This window comes from Equus caballus, chromosome 7 (assembly GCF_041296265.1).
Source record: "Equus caballus isolate H_3958 breed thoroughbred chromosome 7, TB-T2T, whole genome shotgun sequence".
NCBI classification, from domain to species: domain Eukaryota; kingdom Metazoa; phylum Chordata; class Mammalia; order Perissodactyla; family Equidae; genus Equus; species Equus caballus.
The window spans coordinates 14063390-14087853 of NC_091690.1; the positions used below are offsets into that span (position 1 = coordinate 14063390).

The following is a 24464-nucleotide window of genomic DNA, read 5'->3' on the forward strand; positions in this document are numbered from 1 at the left end:
ACACAAGGTTATATCATTAACAGTAAAAGTAGAATTGCAATATCCATCTGGCACTCTGTCTCCTCGATGGCCTGGCCAGTATTTAAGACAATATCTTATCATCCTCCCTATCAATTTATATCTGTACACTCATAGCCTGTTAGACATTTTTCATAATATACAGCGGATATCCTACCCAACCCTCTACTTTAAGTGTTGCATTTATGGCAAGAAAAAGCAATTCTAAAGCAACCAAGGGGAATGAGAAACAAGGGCCTATTTCTCAAAAATGAGATGGTGCTTTGCAAAAATGAACTGACTTTATGATGCCATCTGGAAAATGCTTTTGTATTCCCGATACAGGGCACTGAGCATAACTTAAAGTTGACTAACCAGCTCTGAAATGCTCTCTTCTGCTTCCTCACATATGGATGTCGCCTACAGGAATAAACGTTATTAGTCCTTGGACCCGACATCTGGTGTGACTCCTTAGCAATAAGATGTGCAGTTCTTGGGTGAATTTCAACAGAGCACATCAGCCTAACTTTGGACACTTGTCAGGGTTAAGCTAGTCCTTAGTGACTGACCTCGTTCAGAAACTAGCGCTTCTAAACCATGCTCTAATCAAGTAGATTTTTTTCCTCCTTCCTCTCTTCTTCCCTCCCTTTCTTCTCTTCCTTTCCTTTCTCTCTTTTTTCTTCCTTCCTTCCAACATTTAAAGAATGTCTGTGATATGTAATGCACTGTGGTATACTCAGACAAAATTTCAAATGGATTTGAACCTCGAGACGTTATATCATAGTCAGACCCGTCAGCTCTTAGGGTTGGCAGATGTTCTTCACAGTTTCTTCCAAGGTAACAACAGTCCTTTCCCATAATTTATTGTAATTGGATAGTGGAATTATGGGCAAAGAAATTCTTCTCCTTTCTCAAATTTAGTAATAGAACCTAAAATTAACACCAGTAGAAAAGATTTAGAATCTCATAAATGAAAGAAACTTTCATTAATTTGGATGGGAATTAAGCTGAAGCTAACTTTGCTTTATAAAAAGTTGCCAATAAAATAGTCTAATGCTTGCAGGAGGAAGATTTAATTTGCTGAAGAGAATGAATTGCTTTCAAACAATTAAAAACACCAATTTATGGATAAACAACCAGTATGTTAAATACAAATCGTTCTCTATTTGCTGAAGTAGCTTCCCAACTTCTTTTTTGACAATACTTAATTTGCCTGACTTGAATTGCTTTATTTCAGTGAGATTAATAGAAAACATGTCCTTTAAAAATTATTTTATTAAGATCCACTCCCCCATTTGGTCTACATAGTGAAAATTAGTAAAATCTGCTTTTAAAAACAATTATTTTTTTCTTTGTAATTTACAATAATGGTCAACACGATGTAAATTTATATGAGGTTGGCTAGTTGTATGGGCATTTTGCCTCATTCTAACTCCCACTGCTGTTTTTGGCGATGAGGGGAACTGTAGACTTAGCCACTCCACAGACGAGACAGAAAGTAAATCGAGTGAGTTTGGCTAACATTCAGCTTCTCATAAATAGATCTGATTGGGTAGAAAGAAGGTTGTAATACTATCTGAAATGAAATGTTTCAGTTCTCTACACTGTGGCACCATGGCTGATAAAAACAATGCTTAGTCATGTCAGTTTATTATTATTTTAAAGGGCCTAAATGAAAGGAAAATAGAAATACCACAACCTTTGCGATCAAACAGAGTTGTCCCAACCTGGGCTCCACTAATTCACTTCCTCTGTGACCCTTGAGGATTCAAACTTCCCTGAACCTCACTTGAGTATAAAATGCAGATAATAACAGCTATTTAGCAAGTGCTATGTCATATTTATTTGATACTTAATAAGTGCTGGGCATTCTTCTAGGGGCTTTATACATATTAATCCATTTAATCCAACCATTGAGCCTATGAGGTAGATATTTTTATAAATTCATTTTACCAATGAGGAAATTGAGTTACTGAGAGGCCAATTGACTTGCCCAAGGTCACACAGCTGGCCAGTAGAGGGCCTTGGGTTCTAAGAGAGACAGCCTGATGCCAGTTTCAGTTTTTAACTAGTTCTGGAAGTTGAAATGAAGATTAAAGTAGTTAACTATATAAAAGATTAGCATGTGACCTCAGACATGATAAAGGCTTATTAAATGTATTTTCCTTACTTTTCTGACCTCTTCTCAGGCTCCTTTTCCTCTTCTAGGCTTCCAGATATTGGAGTGCTTCAGGGGTCTCTCCTGGCCCTTTCTATTCTCTCTCCACACTCTCCCCATGTGACCTCTTCCACTCCCAAGACCATGTTTGTACTAATGTCACCTGTGAAGAAAAACACACTCGTCCTGTGTTTTTCCTCTACTCATAGACTCATAATACTTCCGACATCAGATGTGTGGGTGTTCCACTCTTCAAGAAATTCTCTGACCCCAGCTGGATCTCCTACTATTTAGCTCAATTCTGACACCATCCACCTGGAGATAGCATCAGATCCCACAGGCTAAAGGCTCAGTCTCACAAGACTTCACCAGCTCACCTCTCCATCTCCCCACCATCCCACTTCAGATGCCAATACTTGTCGCCTGTACTTTCGACTGACAGGCTATAAACTGAGGTTCCCATGACCCCCTCCTTGGGGTTTGATCATTTGCTAGAGCAGCTTACAGAATTCAGGGAAACACTTACTGATATTTACTAACCTCTTATGTAGTAAAGGATATGATAAAGGATACAGATGAACAGCCAGATGAAGAGATAGCTAGGGTGAGATCCAGAAGGGTCCCGAGTACAGGAGCTTCTGTCCCCATGGAATTGGGATGTGCCCCCCTCCTGGCATGTAGATGGGTTCACCAACCCAGAAGCTCTCTGAACCCTATAATTTGGGGATTTTTATGGAGGCTTCATCACGCAGGCATGGTTGATTATCAACTCCATATCCAGCCCCTCTCCCCTTCCAGGATGGTAGGGGATGGGGCTGAAAGTTCCAAGTGTCTAATCATGGCTTGTTATATCTGATGACCAGCTCCCATCTGCAAACTATCCAGGAGCCCACCAAGAGTCACCTCTTTAGAACAAAAGACCCTCCTATCACCCAGGAAATTCCAAGGGATATAGGAGCTCTGTGTCAGGAACTAGGAGCAAAGATCAATTCATATTTTTTTCTCCTTTTTCACAGCTCCCAATTCTTCATCTCTAACCCTGAAATCTCCCAGCCCTTCAGATTCACATACTTCACTACCTACTTGTCACATTTACATCATGTCTAACAGGCAAACTTACACAGCCCCAAACAGCACCCTTGACTTTCTCCTTCAAACTTGCTTTTCCCTTCAGTCTCTCTCTTCCTCAGAAAATGGTACCATCGTCAGTCCTTCAGCTCAAGATAAAAATCTAAGATTCATGATCCCACATCAAATCCTGTAAGTCTTACAGATTCTACCTCCACTTTTCTCCTTTAACATTTGCATAGCCTAGTCCAAACCACTGCGCTTCCGGTGTACTACTCCAATAGCCTCCTAACCAGTCTCTCAGCTGCCTCTCAGCCCTTCCATATAAATCCACAGTCTGCCCAGAAGTGATGTGCTCACTTTAAAATAGAACTCAGATCAAGTTACTTCTCTCCTAAAATCCTCAAATATCTTCACATTGTATTTAAACTCAAACTCTTACCATGGTTCATAAAGTCACTCAAGATCCAGCCTCTGTCAAAGTCGCCAACCTCATTCCAATCACTTTTTTCCTGTCTGCTATCTCCAGATACTCTGATCTGAGTCTCAGATCCTCAGGCTTATTTCTGTTTTTGGACCTTTGCCCAGCTTTTTCCTCTTCTGGAAATATGTTCTCTTTGAGCATCCAACAGCTGGTTCCTTTATGTCACTTCAAATATTCACTTCAAATGTCACCTCCACAGAGAGGTTTCCTAACCACTCAGTTTGAAATAGCTCTATCACTTCACCCCTTTAAATTCTCCAAACTGAGCCATTTATAACCTGATATTGGTTTTATTGTCTGCCCCCTTTCCAACACACACACATACACACACACACGCTTTCATGTGTGCATGCATGCCTAAAAATGTAAGCTCCATGAGAGTGAGAATCTTGTCTTTTTTGTTGTTTGTTGCTCTGATTCCAACGTTTAGTGTGTAGTAGCTAATAAAATATAAGTTAAATACATTTCATTGAATTAATGAATGTATTAAATTATAGTTGCTGTTATTAATCATCCTTCTTAAGGTCAGCAACAACTTGCATTTGCTACACCTCCTATATTCCATGACAGGACTGGGTTTGGCCCAGTTAACTACAGCAGTTTACCTGCAAGGTGCAAAAGGGAAAAACAACCTATTTGCAAAAGTTGAGCAACCATCGAGAACACTACAGAATTCAGCATCTGGTGAGAGCAGCTCTAAACTGCAAGTGATACTTGGTAAACAACTAGAATCCATATTCCAACTTGAAGTAATGGCAGTCCCCAAACCAATGCCAAAAGCCTACTGATGGAGAATTAGCATCAGGTGACACTGGGCAATGCATGCAGGCAGGTGTGGATGACAGTCTTTGGGCAAGAGCCCACCCACCTCACTGGGGTTCACAGGCCAGCTTTCAAGCCCCGGAAGGAAATAGGAATGACAGAAACCAAGGGCGGAGCCTCACTTCTAGAAGGAATGGACATTAATTTGCTGACAAATTTGAGAAAGCTAGGCTCAAAGAACAAAGTAGGGTTCCACACATTAGCATAAAGTACAAAGGAGGGATGTGGCTCAAGAGTCAAGCAGAAACCCACCCTCAGGATTGAAGAGGGGGCAGGTGACTGGTTGCCGAGTTTTAGGCTAAAAGCGGACTTGAGAGTGAAGGAAGTCATAATGCGAGGCTGTGTTCCAAGCAGTGGGCAGTCCAGTCAGATGGGAGGGCTCTATCGATTGCCTTTCACTGCATCATAACGCTGTCAGACACAAGACCCGAAAGCCCATCTTTCTGCCTGCTGCTCTCGATCAATATGATAGATTTTCCCCTCAGAGGCCTGTCTGAATCCTATTATTCTGCCTACACGCATGTAGAGCTAAATTAATGATGATGACTCATGGGCTTCAGAGCATCTGTAAACTGTTATTATCACCATCTACACCAGCACTTTATTGATCTCCTGTTAGGCACTGACTCAGTTTATGATCATCTTTTTTTAGGAAGCCAATAGGTTAACTTCCTCTTTCCTCTCTACCATAGTCAGGGTAAATGTAGACCCAATCAGGGGTGGTCTGTCTCTGCCTAAGCACTAGACTAGTGACAATGATTATTAGAACTGTGTGGATTTAGGCAGATCTGATAAAATCTCCACCCTCTTGATATTCCTTCCTTGAGGCTCAGGGCAAAAAGAAGTTTGCTTGGAGATAACTTCATCACACTGGTATATGAACTGAATTTACCGTAATAAAACATTACAACTAATTATCAACATACAGTAACAAACTGATTTACATACTGATCTCACTTGGTGCACAGATGGCTTAACATTCTTTAATCAAGGATGTTTAGGAAAACATCTCAGTCCTGCTATTCTGACCTGCTGTAAACTTTAGTTTTGATGTTTTCTTGTGGAGTTTATAGGGGGCTTACCGACTCTCTCTCATGACTCAGTGCTTAGTTATTAGTGAGGCATACCTAGAGACACATACATAATAATGCACAGATAGGTGTATAAGTGTGGGCATTTATTGAACGTATGCACGCATGTCCATCGTATGTACTACATGGCTCATCTAAAGGGAGGGGCAGGCCGGTGTGATGTTCATTCTTTCTATGGCCTCTCTTCCACACAGCTGAGTCATTGATTGTAATCCTGTTCACATGCAATGCTCTGGGGAAGGCAAAGTAATTGTAAGCTTGCTGTTCTTTTCACCTGTATCTTACTTCTTCACTTTTTCAAACACTGTTCTTTTCTCAAAAATTCAACATTTGTGCAAACGTTTTTGGAAGAGAACCAACTAGAAGGATTAAACTGTATTTGGATGTGAGGAAAAAATCCAGAGTGCTCCTCTCTTAGGGTCAACAGATGGATTTGAAGTGGATGAGATGCCTTTTTGCAGGGAGTGGCAGGGGTGAATCAATGCCATCAGCAAATAAAGGGATCCAAATAGGAGAAGATGTAAAAGTGGCTTTCAACCTAAACTAGAAGTATAGTCCGCATGTAGTCAACGTCCTCTTTCATTAATACATCACCTCTTATTTAACAGGTCATTTAAACATTTTCCACTTTTTATGAAAGTTCCAATGTATATGATAGACATAGAGATTACAACATTACAGAAATTATTTTTCTCTGGAGACTTTTTTATGTTGTTAAATTTGAGTTGTGAATGGTAAGTAGGGAACTTCACATGCAACATTCTATTTAAGCATCTGTTCAGCCAATATGCGATTACATATTATAATCTGCTTCAATCATGTTTGGTTCACTGTTAATCAAAACCCCGAAATTCTATCCTGCACAGCAGCTTTTTCAGTGTTGTCTCATAGTTTGAATCTAAGAAAGCACATTTAAATGATTATTGGGTGATAAGCCCTTATGAAAGTTTCTTCTGTGGAATGTCCATATGATGGATTTTTATGACTAAAATGTGTTAACTATTAAAAAAATCTGAAAAACTAGGGAAACAAGGAAACTAATGGTCCATTATATAATCATTCTTTCTCTCTAACTTGTTCAATATATTGAAAATGAATTTCAATGTTATGAGATAAGGACTACTAGATAAAAACAGAACACATTCATCTCTTCTTTCTGATTTTTCTTAAAACATATCGTATTGAAAGCATTTTCCTTAAGTCTATACGCTGTTAAGGTTTTGTTTTTACGCTGCACCGTTTTGAAGAAAGTAGTCAGCAGTATCTTCCTCTGCAGGATTTGTTGCCCTTGCTTACTAGTCAGTATTGACATCGACAAGGTCTCAGAGATAAATCCAAATGAAAGCCTTTTACATCAAGAGCCATAAACACTTTATCAATCATCAATTTCCAGATTTAGCAAAAAAGGTAGCTTTTTTTTTTTTCTATTAATTTGGCTTACCGTTTTGGTCAATTTCTACAGGAATGAGTAGAACCTTTCTGTTACTCTCTAAATAGATTTTTCTAGTCTCTTTCTGCAGTAGAGGGGAATCATTATATGTTGGAATTCTCTGAACACTCACAGAAAGTGTGACAGCAAAATGGAAGTGACAGGAACCTGCTCCGGTGAGAGATGCTTGTATGCAGATAGTTGAGTCTGATGGGGAAAGGGAATTGAAATTCTTTAACAAAACAAAGAAGCCCAGGAGAATCTGACAACTGAAAATCAAACCTAAACATAAACATTTTATCAAACTTGCATTAAAGGAAAGTGTTTGTTGATATATCTGTTTGAAGCATATTTTTTAGAGTCAAAGAAAACATGGATTTTATTTCTATTGAAGATTGAGGATTTGCAGCAAATCATTTTCAGACTGAATTCTTTCTGTTCTTCCCTACCTGTGAAAAAAAGATAATGCTCATGTGTCATTAAGGGTCTCAATGCTTATTGAGCTCTGTATAGTTTCCTCAATTAAAGCTCAAATTATCCAGCATTTACTTTTAACCAAGGATCACTTTATTTTCTCATTTAAGGAATCATTTTCTCATTAGTGGAAAATAAATTGCATATAACATTAATAAATATTGCCCCTCTCCCAAATTCCCTCTTGCCTAAGGAACTGTGTAGTTTCTCAAGCGTGATGTGGATTACTGATTAATTCCCTCTAACACCAAGGGAAAGAAATAAGGAAACTTTATGTCAACACATACAAATTACATACACAAGTACACACACACTCACACCTCTTGGGTGGAAATACTAATTAAGCATGGATATTTTGGTGTGTGTGGCTAACTCATTTATTGGATAACAAAAACTTGCTCAGATGCAAGCATACCATAACTTCACTATTTTTCACAATTTTGGCTTTAAACCCACTCTTCTGTCTCTTTCTCTGGAAGAAATCATAGATAGTTTCTATAGCATTTTCAGTCATATTGAGATATTAACAAATTGTGTTAAAATCCAGTTCATTCTAAGATTTATTTTCCAATTCTCATTGCTCTAAAACTCCTTGCTGCCCTCTGCTTGCACCTGACTCAGTGAAGAAGGACGGTGCGGTGATCTCGCTTTCCTCAGACTGCTCTGCCACTCCTCCCTGTCCACTTATCAGCTGCCTCTGACTCTGCAGAGTTGGACAGGAGAGAGAAAGGGGAGACAGGATCGTGTCTGACTACAGCTGTTGTGATTCTGACTCCAGAGCCCTCCGCATGTGACAGAGGTCCAGATACCAACTCTTTCTCTCCTAGATGCTTTTGCCAGATTTTTAGAACCACAACCATTGAGGGTCTTCTACCTAAAATTATCTGAGGATGATGCTTCGATGCCTCTTCAGCTGGTTTCTCACAACTTTCCTTCAGCCTCCAGCTTCAGCCAATCTACCCCACACAGAATCCCTCTGTTGGGAACATCTTATTCCTCTTGAGTAGTATCTCCTTTGGGATAAACCAAGAGGAGGCAGGAGGTAGCAGAGAATAGCTGGTATATATTCCCTCATCAAGCTCCATGCATAAATTTCAGCCTTACAAAGAGAAGGGAGCTGTTTTCAGAAGGTTACAGTGAGACATGGGGCTTATGTCATTTTGCTTTGGTTACAAATCACAGCACAGATTAAGGGAGAAAGGCATTCTTCCATTTATTCTTGGAGCAGTATTGCTCAGACAGTGTGACGACTAAAGGGATTATGCAGCATTGCACAGTCACTTTGAGTGTTTGGTTACTTTGGAAGCATGTGAATCCCCGGCCTTGGCAGGAATCAGCATTCGTATGTAGAAAGCAGTGGTCTTAGCGAAGCTTCTGTCCTCAAGTGGCATGGAAGACGGGAGATATGCATAAAAAGAACGTACTGAAAAAAGCACGAGAGCATTGTTTACGACCAGGTAGAAGAAACACCTTAGGATTCAAAATACAAAGAGATAGACTAGAGAAAATTTTGATGGGAGAAAGAGAGTGTAAGGTCCTACCAGAAGCAGATGGGACAATGCAATAATGAAATGTACATATTCATGTCCAGATGTCCTTAAACAGAACCATTGTACTCTGGTGAAATATTGAGTAAAATATTGAATGAATGAAAAGACCCAATTGTTTATTATTTTAAGTCCAATACAAAAAAATATGTTTTGGACCAGCCATTAATGCAGGTATTATACAAAGGAAAATTAAAAATGGTTGTGAGGTGTGAAAGGAAATGAAAGAGGCCATAAACATCAATGGGTATGCTATAGTAGAGTTAGGTTGCAGACAAGAGTTTATGCAAAAATAGATTCACTATGATGTAGTGAGTGACTTGCAAAATTGTGGGAAAGGGTGTAGAAGCAGGCTGTGGCTTGAGATTCTAGGAACTTCTAGTGAGGAGGAAGCTTCCGCTTGAGCTGTAGCAAGCCATCAAGTTAGAAAGCTGCTAACCACAGTTTTACACTGCCTCTCACAATTTACATCCTCAAAACGAATGCCTCACACCTCTCCCTCACTTAACTCAGTTTCAAATCCAAATCTCATATGGGTGCACCAGGTTGGTAGAACCTAAATTACATCTATAACTCCAGCTGCAAGGAAATCTGGGAAATGCAGCTTTTAGCTTTTCAGCCTCTACATTTTGTGAAGACACACAAGAACGAGATTGGAATGGATGCCAAACAAGCCAGTACACTGATCTTAACATAGTTGGGGTTTAAAAACCCATTTCATCTCCTACCTTACATTATTTATTCATTTTATAAATATTTATTGAATGCCTGCTATGTTTTAGACACCATCCTTGGTTCCAAAAATGAACAAGTAAAAAGTAGGGGAAAATAACTTGAGTTCTTTCTCTCTTTTTTCCTTTCCTTGTTTTTCTTTTACTCTACTTTGGAAGTAGAACTTGGGGCAGTATGATTTGGGACTAAGTGTGCCTCCTGTAAGAGGTGTCTTTGGCTCTGGAGAAGGAAGATAGGCCAGGCAGTGACCCAGGGGAAGGACAGGCTGGGATGGGAGCTGGCTGCTTAGAATTGGCTTGTTCTCAGCCTTCAGGGAGGAGGATGCCAGGGATTATGAGGCTCTGCATTTTCCAGCTCTGTGCACCAGGGTAAGGAGAAGAAAGGGATTTGGACACAAACCCCGCTCATGAGAGGATTTATTTGACTCATGTTCCTTTCATTTTATCTCAGAAGCTAAGCCTGACCATAGCAACTAAAGGGAAGAAACTGGAACACTCAATTGAGAAGAAATGCAAATTCAAAGCCTTAGATAGCAGGGTGCATTCTGGAAGCAGAAGGACAGCAATTATACAGAGGAACACGGACTCCAGACTGCGTAGTTTAGGATGGCTGTGAGAGACAATGAGGAAAATCATGGGTACATTCAAATATACCCAGAGTCTCAAAACGTAAAAGAAAGCCAACTCTTTCACAACAAGATTCTTCCCATAAATGTTTCACTTTTCCAGTTTCTGGCTTGGACTGGGCATACTATGAAGAAATCTGGATACCACATCCATAAGAAACATGAAGAAAAATTAACACAGAAACAGTCAAAGTTTTGTAGTGTTTTAAAGTTTGAGTGAAATGAATTATTATTTAAAGAAGACCAGCTTATCCAATAACATCTAACTTGAATTTTTTGGGGGGAGGGGACCAAGATTCTGGAAGAACCCTGTTAATTGGAATTGTCCAAAATGTCACCGAAATGCTCAAGCTCACTTATACCTTTACAACCCTTTTGTAACAGGAGATCAAAAAATTTGTTCCCACTTTATAGGTTGGAAAACCACAGAGATAATTCAATGATGGGTCTAGTGTCACGTAATAATTGCTACCTTTTACTGAGGGGCTGCCATAGAGCAGGTGTTGAAAGTCTTTTACTTTCATTATAGCTAATCCTCACAACACTGCCACACTGTAGATATGTTTGTCCCCCTTTTACAAATTGGGAAACTAAGACCAAGAGAGGATAAAGCAATTACTATAGTCGCAAAGCCAACAAGTACTAGAACCAGCATTTGAACCTGCTCATGTGATTTTAAAGTCCACGGTTATTTCAGAATGCCACACAGCTGTCGCCAGGACACCACATGGCTGTCCCTGGACCAGAGTCTTGGTATTCAGGTCAGCACTTTACTGACTTGACTATTAATAAATAAATAGATAAACGTCCCTTTGGGCACTGCCATACTCCACCTTTATCATGTGTTCTTCTCTGTTTGGAGCTTCTTCCCTTTCCACATTCTTTCTCCTGTTTTCCTCAATCATAAAATCAGATACAAGACTGTTCCTTGCCTTAGAAAAATAGACTGCAGCCATTTGGACAATGGATGTGATTGTTCTCTCAGGATACTAAAGTGTCCTCTTGCCCAGTAATGTTTATAAAGTATCTTGATGCATGTAGCCTTTGCTGACCAAGAGTTGGCACGGGCCATGAACTCCAACCTCCTTGAAAGACAGAGGCTGGCTAGAATGACCTAATAAGCGAAAACAAGAGTCTACTTATTGCTAGAGGTTGCCTTCCTAGTCCTACAAGTTTAGATCCACAGGATCATGTCTAAATTGTATAGTCAGAATTCAGAAACAACATTTGGTCACAAACTGATATTCGAGGGCAGCCAAAGTCCAAGGGGAGGAATGGGAGATAAGGGCTTTTTCACAGTGCAGATAATCATCTAGGAACCACCCTACCCTGTGGCAGGGCCCCATGTCCCTTTGCTGGGTCTTCCCAGGTAGATAACCTCCTTTTGAAGGACTAGTGCTGTGGGAGAAAAACTAAATCCACCCCCTGAATTTTTCATTGGTCATTTCTGCAAATGACAGCTTTGTGGACAAAAAAGCCTTTTATTTTATTTTATTTTATTTTATTTTATTTATTTGTATTTAAGACACCAAAAGGTATGATATTAAAGACAATTTTTAGTTAGGTCAGGAGTTCTTAACTTAGGCTCCATATATGGGCTTTCAAAAGGTCCATCAGTCCACTGAAATGGAAAGAAAGACAGTGTGATTTGTAGAGATGTGTACTTTTGTGTGGGTGGGGAAGAGACTACACAAAAAACGTCTGAAATAAAATAAAGAATAGAGAGCTTAAAAATGCAAACTTGTGGTAAATTGAAATAAATATGAACTGTGCAAAAACAGTAATGTTGCTCTGCGACGAAAAAACAAAACATAACTAAAATGTTGGCTAGCAATAATATCTAAGGTAGGAGTGGGATGATAGGGGTTAAAGCAATCTAAAGCCTTGGAGGTCTCCTGGAGGAGGATAAAAATATTGATTAACTTTAGATCTTGTAAAGTTAGGCAACTAAATATTTTAGGATAAATACTAAATAAAGAGAAATAGAGTGTTGAATATTCAAACTGTAGGTAATTAAGGAGGAAAACAAACAATCAATCCAAAAGAAGGAAAAAAGGAAAAAGAAAACTAAAAATAGAAAAAGCAGTTTAATAAGCACAAAGGTGAAGACCTCTATAAATTCAAACAAATCAATAACTAAAATAAGTAAAATGGAATAACTCAGGCCTGGCCCGGTGGCACAGCAGTTAAGTGTGCACGTTCTGCTTTGGCAGCCCAGGGTTTGCCAGTTCAGATCCCGGGTACAGACATGGCACTGCTTGGCAAGCCATGCTGTGGTAGGCGTCCCACATATAAAGCAGAGGAAGATGGGCACGGATGTTAGCTCAGGGCCAGTCTTCCTTAGCAAAAAGAGGAGTATTGGCGACAGATGTTAGCTCAGGGCTAATCTTCCTCAAAAAAAAAAAAAAAGAAAGCATAAAAAAAAATGAAATAACTCTCCATGTTAAAGACAAACCTGTTAGTCTGGACAAAAGATCCAAAGTCTCACTATGAGCTCTTTCTAAAAAGCAAATCTAAATCAGAACACAGAAAAGTTGAAAGGATTGAAAAAGATATACTAGAAAAATACTAAGCAAAATAAATTTGGTCTGGCTGGTCATAGACTTTAAGGCAAAAATAATTACCAGGAAAAAGAAGAGAGTGAGCATATATTGAGAAAAAGAACAATTTGCCAGAAAGATAAAATAATTCTAATGTTAAAGCTTATGGCCACCTAATAATATGTCTTCAAAATATAGAAAGTAGAAATTGACAGGCTACAATGAAAATTTGGTAAATCTACTATCATAGTAAGAAATTTTAATGTACCTATCTCGGCTATCAATACATGAAGAAGACCAAAACTCAGCAATGTTAAAGAAAGTGTAGAGAACACAACACAAGTGAAATAACAAACATATAAAGAACATTTTATCCAGTTGTTGGATTTTTTTTTATTGACAGGGCTAATCTTCCTCAAAAATAAAAAACGAAAAGAAAAGTTGCAGACTAATGCTGTTCACAAACACACACAGAAAAATCTTAAATAAAATATTTGGAAACTGATTTCAGGCTTTTATAAAAAATAAAAAAGACATCATGATCAAAGTGTACAATTCCAGGAATGGAATATATTCTTTATGATCTTTATGTCTTCTGCCTTCTATCATTTGTGTGGAGAATTCAGCTTTCAGTCTTTCATTACTACTTCGAAAGACATGTCTTTTTCTCTGGATGCTTTTAAGATTTTGTCCTTGTCTTTGGTGTTCAGCAGTTTTACTGTGATGAGTCAAGGTAGAGTTTATTTTGTATTTATCTTGTCTAGGGTCCTCAGGCCATCTCGATTTGGTAGTTTAGTTTTATAAAAATTTTGGTTATTATCTCTTCAAATATTACTTCTTCCTCATTCTCTCCCTCTATTCCTTCTGAGTCTTCAATCACATGGATGTTACCTATTCTCATTGTGTCCTACATGTCTCTTATACTTTTTTGTATTATCTTTTTTTCTTTGTACTTCAGTTCAAATATTTTATACTGGGAGGTAATACATGGAAACTTGTTCCTTGTTTCTCCTGGACTTTGCCCCATGTGCATTTTATCTTTGCTGATTTTGACCTTGTTCTTTTACTGTAGTACACGGTAAACATGAGTACAACAGCTTCTAAGTCTTGTAAGTCTATTTAGTGAATCATAAAGCATGAGGGAGGTCTTGGGTTCCCCCATTACAGACATCATTTACAAAAGCAACAAAACTAGCAAATCTAAGGATAAATCTAAGATGTGAAATACCTCTACAAGAAAATTACAAAACCGTAAAGGCAAACAGTGAATAACACATAATAAATTTAAAGATATTTCACATTCATGGAGAAAAAGATTCAGTCTTAAAGATGTCAAATTTTGAAGTGTTATCAATAGTTATGGCAAAATTCTGATCAAAATCTCAATAGATTTTTAAACAAACTTGATAAGATGATTCAGAATTTTATGTAGAAGAACAAAGAACTGAGAATATCCAGAAAGATGAATCCATTGGGGAAATTTTGCACACCAAATATCAAGAGTAATACATTTATATCAATTAGAACTGGCAGGTATCTGTGCAAGGATAGCCAAATTGATCAATGGACCAAGAATAGAAAACTCACATATATATGGAAATTGTTCATTCTCATTTGATTAATGATTTCTATGTAAAAGTCTAAACTTCAAAAGTTTTAGAAGGAAACGTTGGAGAATATTTTTCTGGGCTTTGTAGAGAAGGATTTCAAAATAAGAGTCAAAAACATAATTCATAAAGGAAAGTATTGATAGGTCTATTTCATGAAAAAGAAGAGTTTGTGTTCATCAAAAGATACTACGGAGGAAGTAAAAGCATGAGCCATATTGCCAGACATGTAATCAATAAAGGACTAGTGTCTAGAATGTACAAACAACTACTAGAACTATTAGAAATCAATATGAAGAGAACTGCACCAAGATGCTGACTTAGGTGGCTCCCAACTATCCCTTCTCCTATGAATGCACCAAATGTACAGCTATACATGGATCAATTCCTTCTGAGAGAAATCCAGAAACTACTTGAGTGACTCCTACACATCAAGCGACTGAGAAAATATCCAAATTGAAATGGGTAGAAAAGGTTAGGACACACTCTTGTCATAAACCCCACCCCTGGCACAGAGTCTTACAATCAGGAGGAAACCCCCAACTCTGAGCTTCTCTCTGAGGAGTGAAGGGTTTGGACCACACATCTAGTGCCCCAACTTTCAAGGCTGCCACCCAAGGGATAGACTGTAGCTCCGAGAGCCAACTGGGGCTTGAATTTATGAGTCCCATAGGACTAAATCAAACAAAGAAGTAGCTGTTAAATGGGTGCACAAACACTCCCTGAGGCTGTCCTCCCCAGGCTCAGTGCAGAGGAAGCAGACAAAAACAGCCATCTCCCAGTTTTTCCTTAGAAGGGGTTTGACTGCATATTTCCCTGCTTGAGGGTCCAGCTTCTAATCAGCCTGATTGCAAGGTCCTGCCTGGGATCCTCCTTGGAATCTGAAAGAACCAGGGGGCACTTCCCCTACCTTCTCTTTCTGGTTTGCTCCAACATAAAATCAAGCCACCAGCTTCTCCCTGGAAAGAGCTTATCCACACATTTAGCACCCCAACTTTTGCAATTGCCGTCTGAGGGACACAGTCTCAAATCACCTAGGTCTGATAATAAATGGGGCTCAGCATTCATGAGTGCCACAGAACCATATTAAACAAATAATGACAAAAAAAATAGTTTTCAAATGAATGCAGCTATCCCCTCTGGATTCAGAATAGAGGGAGCAGGCAAAAACACTGTCTCCGTCTCCTAGTTTCTCCCTAGAAGTGATACAACTATCTATTTTCCTAGCTGATGCCTGAGGTTCCAGCTTCTAATCAACCTGCATGTGGGAGCTCACTAAGATCTTCTCGGGAGCCTGAAGGAGCTGGTGAGCACGTCCCTTGCCATCTCTCCCTGGTTTGCTCTAACAGTAAAACCACATCTCTAGCTTCTCCATGGAAGGAGCTTGTCCACACATCTAGTACCCTAACTGTTACAGTTGCCACCCAAGGGACTGGTTCTAAATCACCCAGCTCTGGGAGCTGATGGGGCTTGACATTCATGAGTCCTCCAGGACCACACAAAACAAAGAGTTGGTTCTATTTGGGCACACAAGTAATCCCAGTGACTATTCCCTCTGGCTCAGCATGGAGTGAGGAGGCAAAAACAACCAGCTCCCAATTTCTTCCTGACAGAGGCTAGACTGCATATCTAACCTCCTGACCTTCCCATCTGCTGACTGAAGGTTGAGCTTCAAATTAGCCTTCATTAGCCAGTGAAAGAGTCACGCAATCAGTAATCCTCTAGGAGCCTGAACAGACATATGGGCATTTCTCATGCCTTTGGGACACTGAAGGGTCTTGGCACACCCTTATCTACTGGGAGCCACTAAGAACAAAGACGGTGGCTTGGGCAATCACAAAGATTTAAGAGGTAACCAGGAGCTCAGGCGGGGCTGATTGAAAAGAATCATCTCCTATATGAAGCTAATCTGTCAAGACTAAAAGTGGTGAGTGTTTTATCTAACTCATGGAAACCAATACAGAGTCCAAAAGAAAAGGGGCCAGCTTGGTGGTGTAGCATTTAAGTGCACACATTCCACTTCAGCAGCCTGGGATTCGCCGGTTCAGATCCTGGGTGCGGACATGGCACGACTTGGCAAGCCATGCTGTGGTAAGCGTCCCACATATAAAGTAGAGGAAGATGGGCATGGATGTTAGCTCAAGGACAGTTTTCCTCAGCAAAAAGAGGATGATTGGCAGCAGATGTTAGCTCAGGGCTAATCTTCCTCAAAAAAAAAAGAAAGATCTCAAATAAAGAACCTAACTTTACACCCCAAAGAAGTAGAAAAAAAAAAAAGAAAAAATGAAGCATAAAGTTAGTAAAGAAAGAAAATAAATGTTAGAGTTGAAATAAATGAAACAGAGACTAGAAAGACAGTAGAAAAGATCAATGCAACTAAGAGCTTATTTTTTTGAAAAAATGAACAAAATTGACAAACTTTTAGCTACAGTAACTAAAAAAAGAGAGAGATGACAAATAAATGAAATCAGAAATGAAGGAGGAGACATTACAACTGTAAAACAGAAATAGGAAGGGTCTTAAGAAACTACTATGAAACATTACATGCCAATAAATTGGATAACCTAGAAGAAATGGAATTCCTAAACATGCAACCTTCAAAATTGAATCATGAAGAAATAGAAAATCTGAACAGACCATTTACTAGTGAGGAGATTGAGTCAACAATCAAAAACCTCCCAACAAAGACAAGTCTAGGACCACATGACTTCATTGGTGAATTCTACCAAACATTTAGAGAATAATTAATACCAATCCTTGCCAAACTCTTCCAAAAAGTAGGGGGGAACATTTCCAAACTCATTTTATGAGACCAGAATTACCTTTATTCCAAAGCCAGACAAGGAAACCACAAGAAAAGAAAATTATAGGCTAATATTCCTAATGAATATAGATGCAAAAATATTTAATAAAATATTAGCAGACTGAATTCAACAATACAAAAAAAGGATTATACACCACAATCAATTGGGATTTACTCCTAGGAGACAATGATGGTTCAACACATGCAAATCAATCTATGTGATATACCACATTAACAAAATGAAGGGTAAATATCATATGACCATCTCAATAGATGCAGAAAAAGGATTTGAGAAAATTCAACATCCTTTCATGACAAAAAGTCTCAATGAAGTTAGTATAGAGGGAATGTACCTCTACATGATAAAGTCCATATGTAACAAGCCCATAGCTAACATCATACTCAATAGTGAAAAGCTAAAAGCTTTTCCTGTAAGACAGGAACAAGACAAAGATGCCCGCTCTTGCCACTTTTATTCACCATAATACTGGAAGTCATAGCCAGAGCAATTAGGCAAAAAAAGAAGGAAAAGGCATCTAAATAAGAAAGGAAGAAATGAAATTGTCTCTGTTTGTAGACGACACGATCTTAAATACAGAAAACCCTAAAGACTCCACCCAAAAACTGTTAGAACAAATTCCACAACGTTGCAGGATACAATATCAATATACAAAAATCAGTTGCATTTCTATACACTAACAACACACTGTTGAAAACAGAAATCAAGAAAACAATCCTATTTACAATAAAATCAAAAAACAATGATGTGCTTAGAAATAATTTCAACCAAGAAGGTGAAATATCTGTCACTGAAAACTATAAAATATTGATGAAAGGAATTAAAGAAGATAAATAAATGAAAAGATACTCTATGTTCATGGATTGGAAGGATTAATATTGTTAAAATGTGTATACTACCAAACAATTGACAGATTCAATGCAATTCCTATCAAAATTCCAATGGCATTTCTCACAGAAACAGACAAAATAATCCTAAAATTTGTGGAACCATCAAAGACCCCAAATAGCCAAAGCAATCTTGAGAAAGAAGAACAGAGCTAGAGGCATCACACTTCCTGATTTCAGACTATCTTACAAAGCTATTGTGATCACAACAGTATGGATGGGCATAAAAACAGACACATAGATCAATGGAGCGGAATAGATAGCCTGGAAATAAACCCATACATATATGGTCAAGTAATTTTCTACAAAGTCAGCAAAATACACAATGGGGAAATGATAGTTTCTTCAATAAACAGTGTTGGGAAAACTTGACACCCACATGCAAAAGAATGAAACTGGACCCCTGTTACATCATACACAAAAATCAACTCAAAATGGATTAAAGATTTAAACCTATGACTGAAACAATGAAACTCCTAGAAGAAAACATAGAAATCCTGGACATTGGTCCTAGCAATGAGTTTTTGGATTTGACACCAAAAGCACCGATAATAAAAGCAACAATCAACAGGAGAACTACATCAAACTAAAAAGCTTCAGTACAGTAAAGGAATACACCAACAAAACGATAAAGCAATCTATGGAATGGGAGAAAATATTTGCAAACCTCATATCCAATAAAGAGTGATTACCTAAAATATACAAGGAACTAATACAACTCAATAGCAAAGAAAATAAATAACACAATTAAAAAATGGGCAAAGGACCTGAATAAATGTTTTTCCATAGAAGACATACAAATCGCCAAAAGGTACACGAAACGGTGCTCAACATCACTAATCATCAGGGAAATGCAAATCAAAACCAGAGTGAGATATCACTTCACACCTGTTAGAATGGTGATTGTCAAAAAGACAAGAGATAATAAGTGTTGGCCAGGATGTAGAGAAAAGGAAACTGTACACCATTGATGGGAATGTAAACTGGTGCAGCCACTATGGAATACAGTGTGGAGGTACCTTAAGAAATTAAAAATAGAACTACCATATGATCCAGCAATCCCACTTCTGGGTATACAGCCAAAAGAAACAAAATCATTATCTTGAAGAGATTTCTGTACTCTCATGCTCATTGCAGTGTTATTTGTGATAGCCATGATATGGAAATGACCTAAGTATCCACCAACAGATGAAAGGATAAAGAAAATGTGAGATATATAATCCCAGCCTTAAAAAAGAAAGAAATCCTGCCATTTGAGACAACATGGACGAATTTGGAGGTCATTATGCTAAGCAAAAAAAGCCAGTGAGAGAAACACAAATACTGCACGGTATGACTTATACGTGGAATCTTTAAAAAAAAAAAAAAAACAAAACAAACTTTAGTTTATAGACAGAGAGTAGAATGGTGGTTGCCAGCGGCTGGGGAGGCAGGAAATGGGGAAAGGTTGGTAAAAGGGTATAAACTTTCAGTTATAAGATGAATAAGGTCTGAGGATCTAACACAGCTCACGGTGACTAAAGTTTGTAATCCTGTATTGTATAATTAAAACACTGAGAGAGTAGACCTTGAGCGTTCTCACCAAAAAAAATCAGTAAATATGTGAGGGTTTTATGCTAATTGACTCGATTGTGGAATCCTTTCACAATGTATATGCATATCAAATCATCACATTGTATACTTCAAATATATTACAATTTTATTTGTTAATTATTCCTCAATATAGCTGAAAAAATCAATAATAAGCAGAGAGCATTCCAATAGATTAAATAGGCAGTAAAAGAACAGATATTTCACAATGAACATACGACTATGTTATCAATCTCATTATTAACCAGAGAAATGCATAAGATAATGAAATACCATTTCATACCAAAAAGATAGGCAAAAAATTAAGTTGTCTAAAATACTAAGTTCTAGAGAAGATATAGATGAATGGGAGTGCATTTCTGGTGGAGGCGTAAGTTGTGTTATCCACTTTGGAGAACAATCTCACAATAATGTAAAATTGAACTTTAAACAGACTCTATGACTCAATAATTCCACTATTAGGTATACACCCTAAGCAATTTTTATACCTGTGTCCTAGGAGTCACATATAAGAGTTGGTGTTGCTGTACTGTACATAATAGCAAAAATTAGAATCAATACAAAATCCATTTATTAGAAAGTGGATATATAAATAGATTTATTTGCAATACCACCCAAGGAACGTTACACCACTTTACCCACCAACATGGATGATTCTTAGAAAGCTAATTTTGAGTGAAAAAAAATCAAGTCCTTGAAAACTCTAAACAGATATAAAGCTCAAAACAAGCAAAACTAAACCATCTACTGTTTAGGCATAAATACACACATGGTTAAACATTTTTTAAAGGAAGGGATTGATATATACAAAATATTGGATGATTGTTACCCAGGGAGAGAGAGTAGAAGCATCTGGCACAAAAGATATCAAGCTAACGGCTAATGATCTTTTCTTTTTGGTGGTTGATGAGTTCATAAGTGTTTGTTCCAATGTTACTGTTCAAACTGTACGTGTGTTTATACTTACTCTTTTTTTTAGTAGGATATATTTCAAAATAAATGAAGAACAGAATTCTTATAACAACTATTAAAAAAGATTAAATGTGGCTAATTTTCACAATAATGAACAAATCTCCAGAACAAAGAACTACATTATGAATTAGGGAAATTTCTATGTTTCCATTGTCTCATTTATTTTGTACCATGAAGATATCCTGACTTATTTTTTAAGGTTTTGTTTTTAATTTCTCTTTCTCAAATCACCAATCTTTTCTTGTTCTGACACTTGTAATAAAGGCCTAAGATGTATTTAGCTTAAAAATTACTGTTCCTCCAAACAGAAATATATGTGCAGATTGTCTTCCAAATTACTAAAACATTTTCAATAATCTTTTCATTAATTTTGAGGCTAGAATTATTTAAGTGCTTTAAGCCAAAAGCATTTGTTTGGTAAAATCTTTTATAACCAAAGATAGCCTCATCAACAAGAAGTCCCAGGGCCCTAAGGCTCACAGACATAACTAATAAGTCTGTTGGCTATCATTGCCTGGCCTCCCAAGTGACAATACGCTTCACAGTGAGACAGTGGGTGGCCCCTAAGCAATATTTCCAGACTTCCTCCTACATGACAGGACTTACTCCTTTGGCAAGGAAGATATGTGGTAAAATATCAAAGTCACATGAATGCATTTATTTTTTATTTTAAGATTATTGAATAGAACACATTCACATATCTAGCTGACTCCGTGGCTTCCTCTCATTGCTGCATAAGGCAGGGAAAAATTTTTTTAAAGTGATATTCACAACAAGATCTCACCATGATGTTTCTCAAAGGATCAGAGGATGGAAGCTACTGTAAGAGGTTTTGACTGAAGAGTGGGCACTGGGAGGCTCTGGAGCTCACCAAGAACACCAGCTTTGGGGACACTGATTCAACTGCCTCGCTGGCTCCCTAATTGGAAACAGATGCTAAGATTTCAGGGGCCAAGCAGCAGAAATACTCACTACCACTCTTAAGTTTTCTGAAGGAGCTGCGTTCAGACACTTGTCCCTCTTCGAAAGACTATCCTGTCCTCCATAATAGTTATTAAGCAAAATCATTAAGGGACAGTAATATTCTAATGTTTGGCTGTTCAGGGGCATTCATGGCAGTGGGCCAGGGACACTAAAAGCCATAGAATAAACATAGTACATCATCCGGGAGTTTTAACTTCATCCAAAAACTTGGAGGTTAACATTTAGGTAATTTAATCTGGTATGAAATTTAAAACAGTTTTAGAGTAAAGCAAATAAAGACATATTATGGGAGGGTAGTCACAATTTACATGCTTTTTTAAAGATAAAACTTTAGGCTTCAAATAAATTTCACGTTTTTATCCAATCCTTTTGGGGGTATGTTCTCAGACCCCTTAAGCCATCTCCTGTGGCTATACATGTACCTTCCTCTGCTTTGATGGAAAAAATTTGAGACTCACTACCCTAAATTCTTCCAGGATTAGAAGAGACTAGATCTTTTTCAATGATGAATCTGTGTTAGTATGTAAAGGGACAAGCCAGGGAACTCCAGAGTGTTGATCCTAGTTGGGGATTGGTTTGCTAGTGTAAAATAACTTTTTCTTCTCCCACATTAGGAATCATTTCACTTCCAAAATTCTGTACACCTGGGCTGATGAATAATTAGCAGGAGGTGAGAGAAACTTTTTACCTGAACAGTGGGCATGGAGAGAAGGAAGACTTTTTTTATTCACTGAAGTCAAGACATCAGCTCTTCTTAGCAAATGAGTCATTCTCCAAAGAGAAAGTGGGCCTTTGAGGCAGAGCAAAGCAACCCATGAACCCGTGTGTGGAGAGAGAGGTGGTTTGCCTCAGTAGGGTGGAGGCAAGAAAAGAGTTCATTTGGAAGAACCCAGGGTTATCACACAGCATGGAATGACAAATGTAACCAGTCAGTGATCATGGAACAGATGACAAGGATGAGCCAAGATGCTGGCCTTAGATCAACTGACGGAGGTGACTGGCTTACTAAATGAGAGGAACCAGCAAGAACAATTGCCTTTTTGTTCCAAGAAATTATTCAAGACAAGTGAAATGGTTCGGGGCCAAATTTGAAGTAGTGGTGGCTGTGTCTCAATTTCCTTATTTATAAAATGGGATTAAGGGCCTCCTTTTGGGGCCATGCGAGTTTAAAGAGACACTTCAAGTCATCTGGGATAGTGTCTGGTGGAAAGCGGACACTCCATAAATGGAAGCTACTGTTATCATCATTGATATTTACTTGTGTGAAACCTATGTTGGCTTAAATGTGGCAAAATGAACCCAAGGGTTTATGATCCATGTAGAAAAAGTGTGAAAACTGTCAATAAGATAGCAACTATGAGCCACCAGAAGGGCTGTAAAATCCAGTGCAACAGGGACCAGGCAACTCGCCAAGACCTGTGTGGCCCAGTCTGCAGTCACAAATAAACTGCAAGATCTTTTCCTCTCCTTTGTTCTCAGCTTCTCAGTTTTCAAGTGGCTTCCAGCAATCACTTCCACTGAACCTCAGTGATAGAGATTTTCTTCCTTAAAATTCCCAGAAATCTGAGAATGGTTTTTTCTATAACAAAGTCTTCCTTTTGCTAAAGATACCTACCTATCGAGGTACACAACCTCTGTAACTCCTTCTTGCAGAGAAGGGCTGCTCAAATTTTAATGGTTCACATCTGTTTTGCATTTGCTTCCATTTTCAGGTCTTTATGCTACTCTTGATATTTCCTCCCTGTCACAAGGATGGGCTTGAAAGCCCAAGCTTGTGGGCACAACATTCTTACACCAGTACTTCTCAAACTTTAATGCACATATATAAGAATTACGTGGGATCCAGCTAAAATGCAGACTGTGACTCACTAGGTCTAGGGTGGAACCTGAGAGTCTGCGGTTCTAACAAGCTCCCAGGTGCTGGTGATGCCACTGGTCTGCGGAGCACACTTCGAAGAGCAAGACCTAGCCTAGAAGGCAGGGTGAGTCTTGTTTCAGGCTCATTGGCGCTTCCTCGCTTCTTGAATTTCATGTAGTCTGTGAGCAGCTCAGTAAAGCTCCTACATTGGCCCCCGAGAGAGTCCTACCTAGCCTTCATGTTTAATCAGTATTTAAAGACCAAAAAGGCCAAGCTAACTCTGCTGCAGGGCTTTCCAGATGCACACTGGGTCAGTTAAACCAGTGGGTGTGTGGATTTTGCTAATTGGTGAGCTCTGCCCTTATACACGTTTACAGGGAAAATGATATGCATATTTTATGAAAGCACATTGAATTATGCATCTGTGATTATAAGAGATTAAGAAGAAAGTCAACTCCAAAGATAATTCTGTTTGTTATCTACTAAGAATTTAGCTGACTCAGTTCTTCATTCTTCATCTCTTTTATCATTCAGGAAAACTTACCCAGCCAACCACAAAATGGCTCTGGGAGACTCAGTTCCCAGCAGGGCAAGGAGACAACTAGTCTTCTCTTTGCAAAACTGACCTTTCTTTCAACGGTATTTATTTGAAATCTCTTTTTGCTATTTTCACATCAACCCTGAAGTTATTTTCCAACAGAGTGTATATACATTTTAATCAGCATTATCTCAAGAGGAAACGCTATACTCTAATTAATGGCTCAAGCAATTGTACTA

At 38.4% G+C, this 24464-nt stretch overlaps 1 long non-coding RNA gene across 1 annotated transcript in view; it reads left to right on the top strand.

The window, feature by feature from the left end:
• The window catches only part of LOC138924963 (uncharacterized), a 189401-nt gene that overhangs the window by 163386 nt on the left and 1551 nt on the right, over positions 1-24464 (top strand). The window lies entirely within an intron of this gene.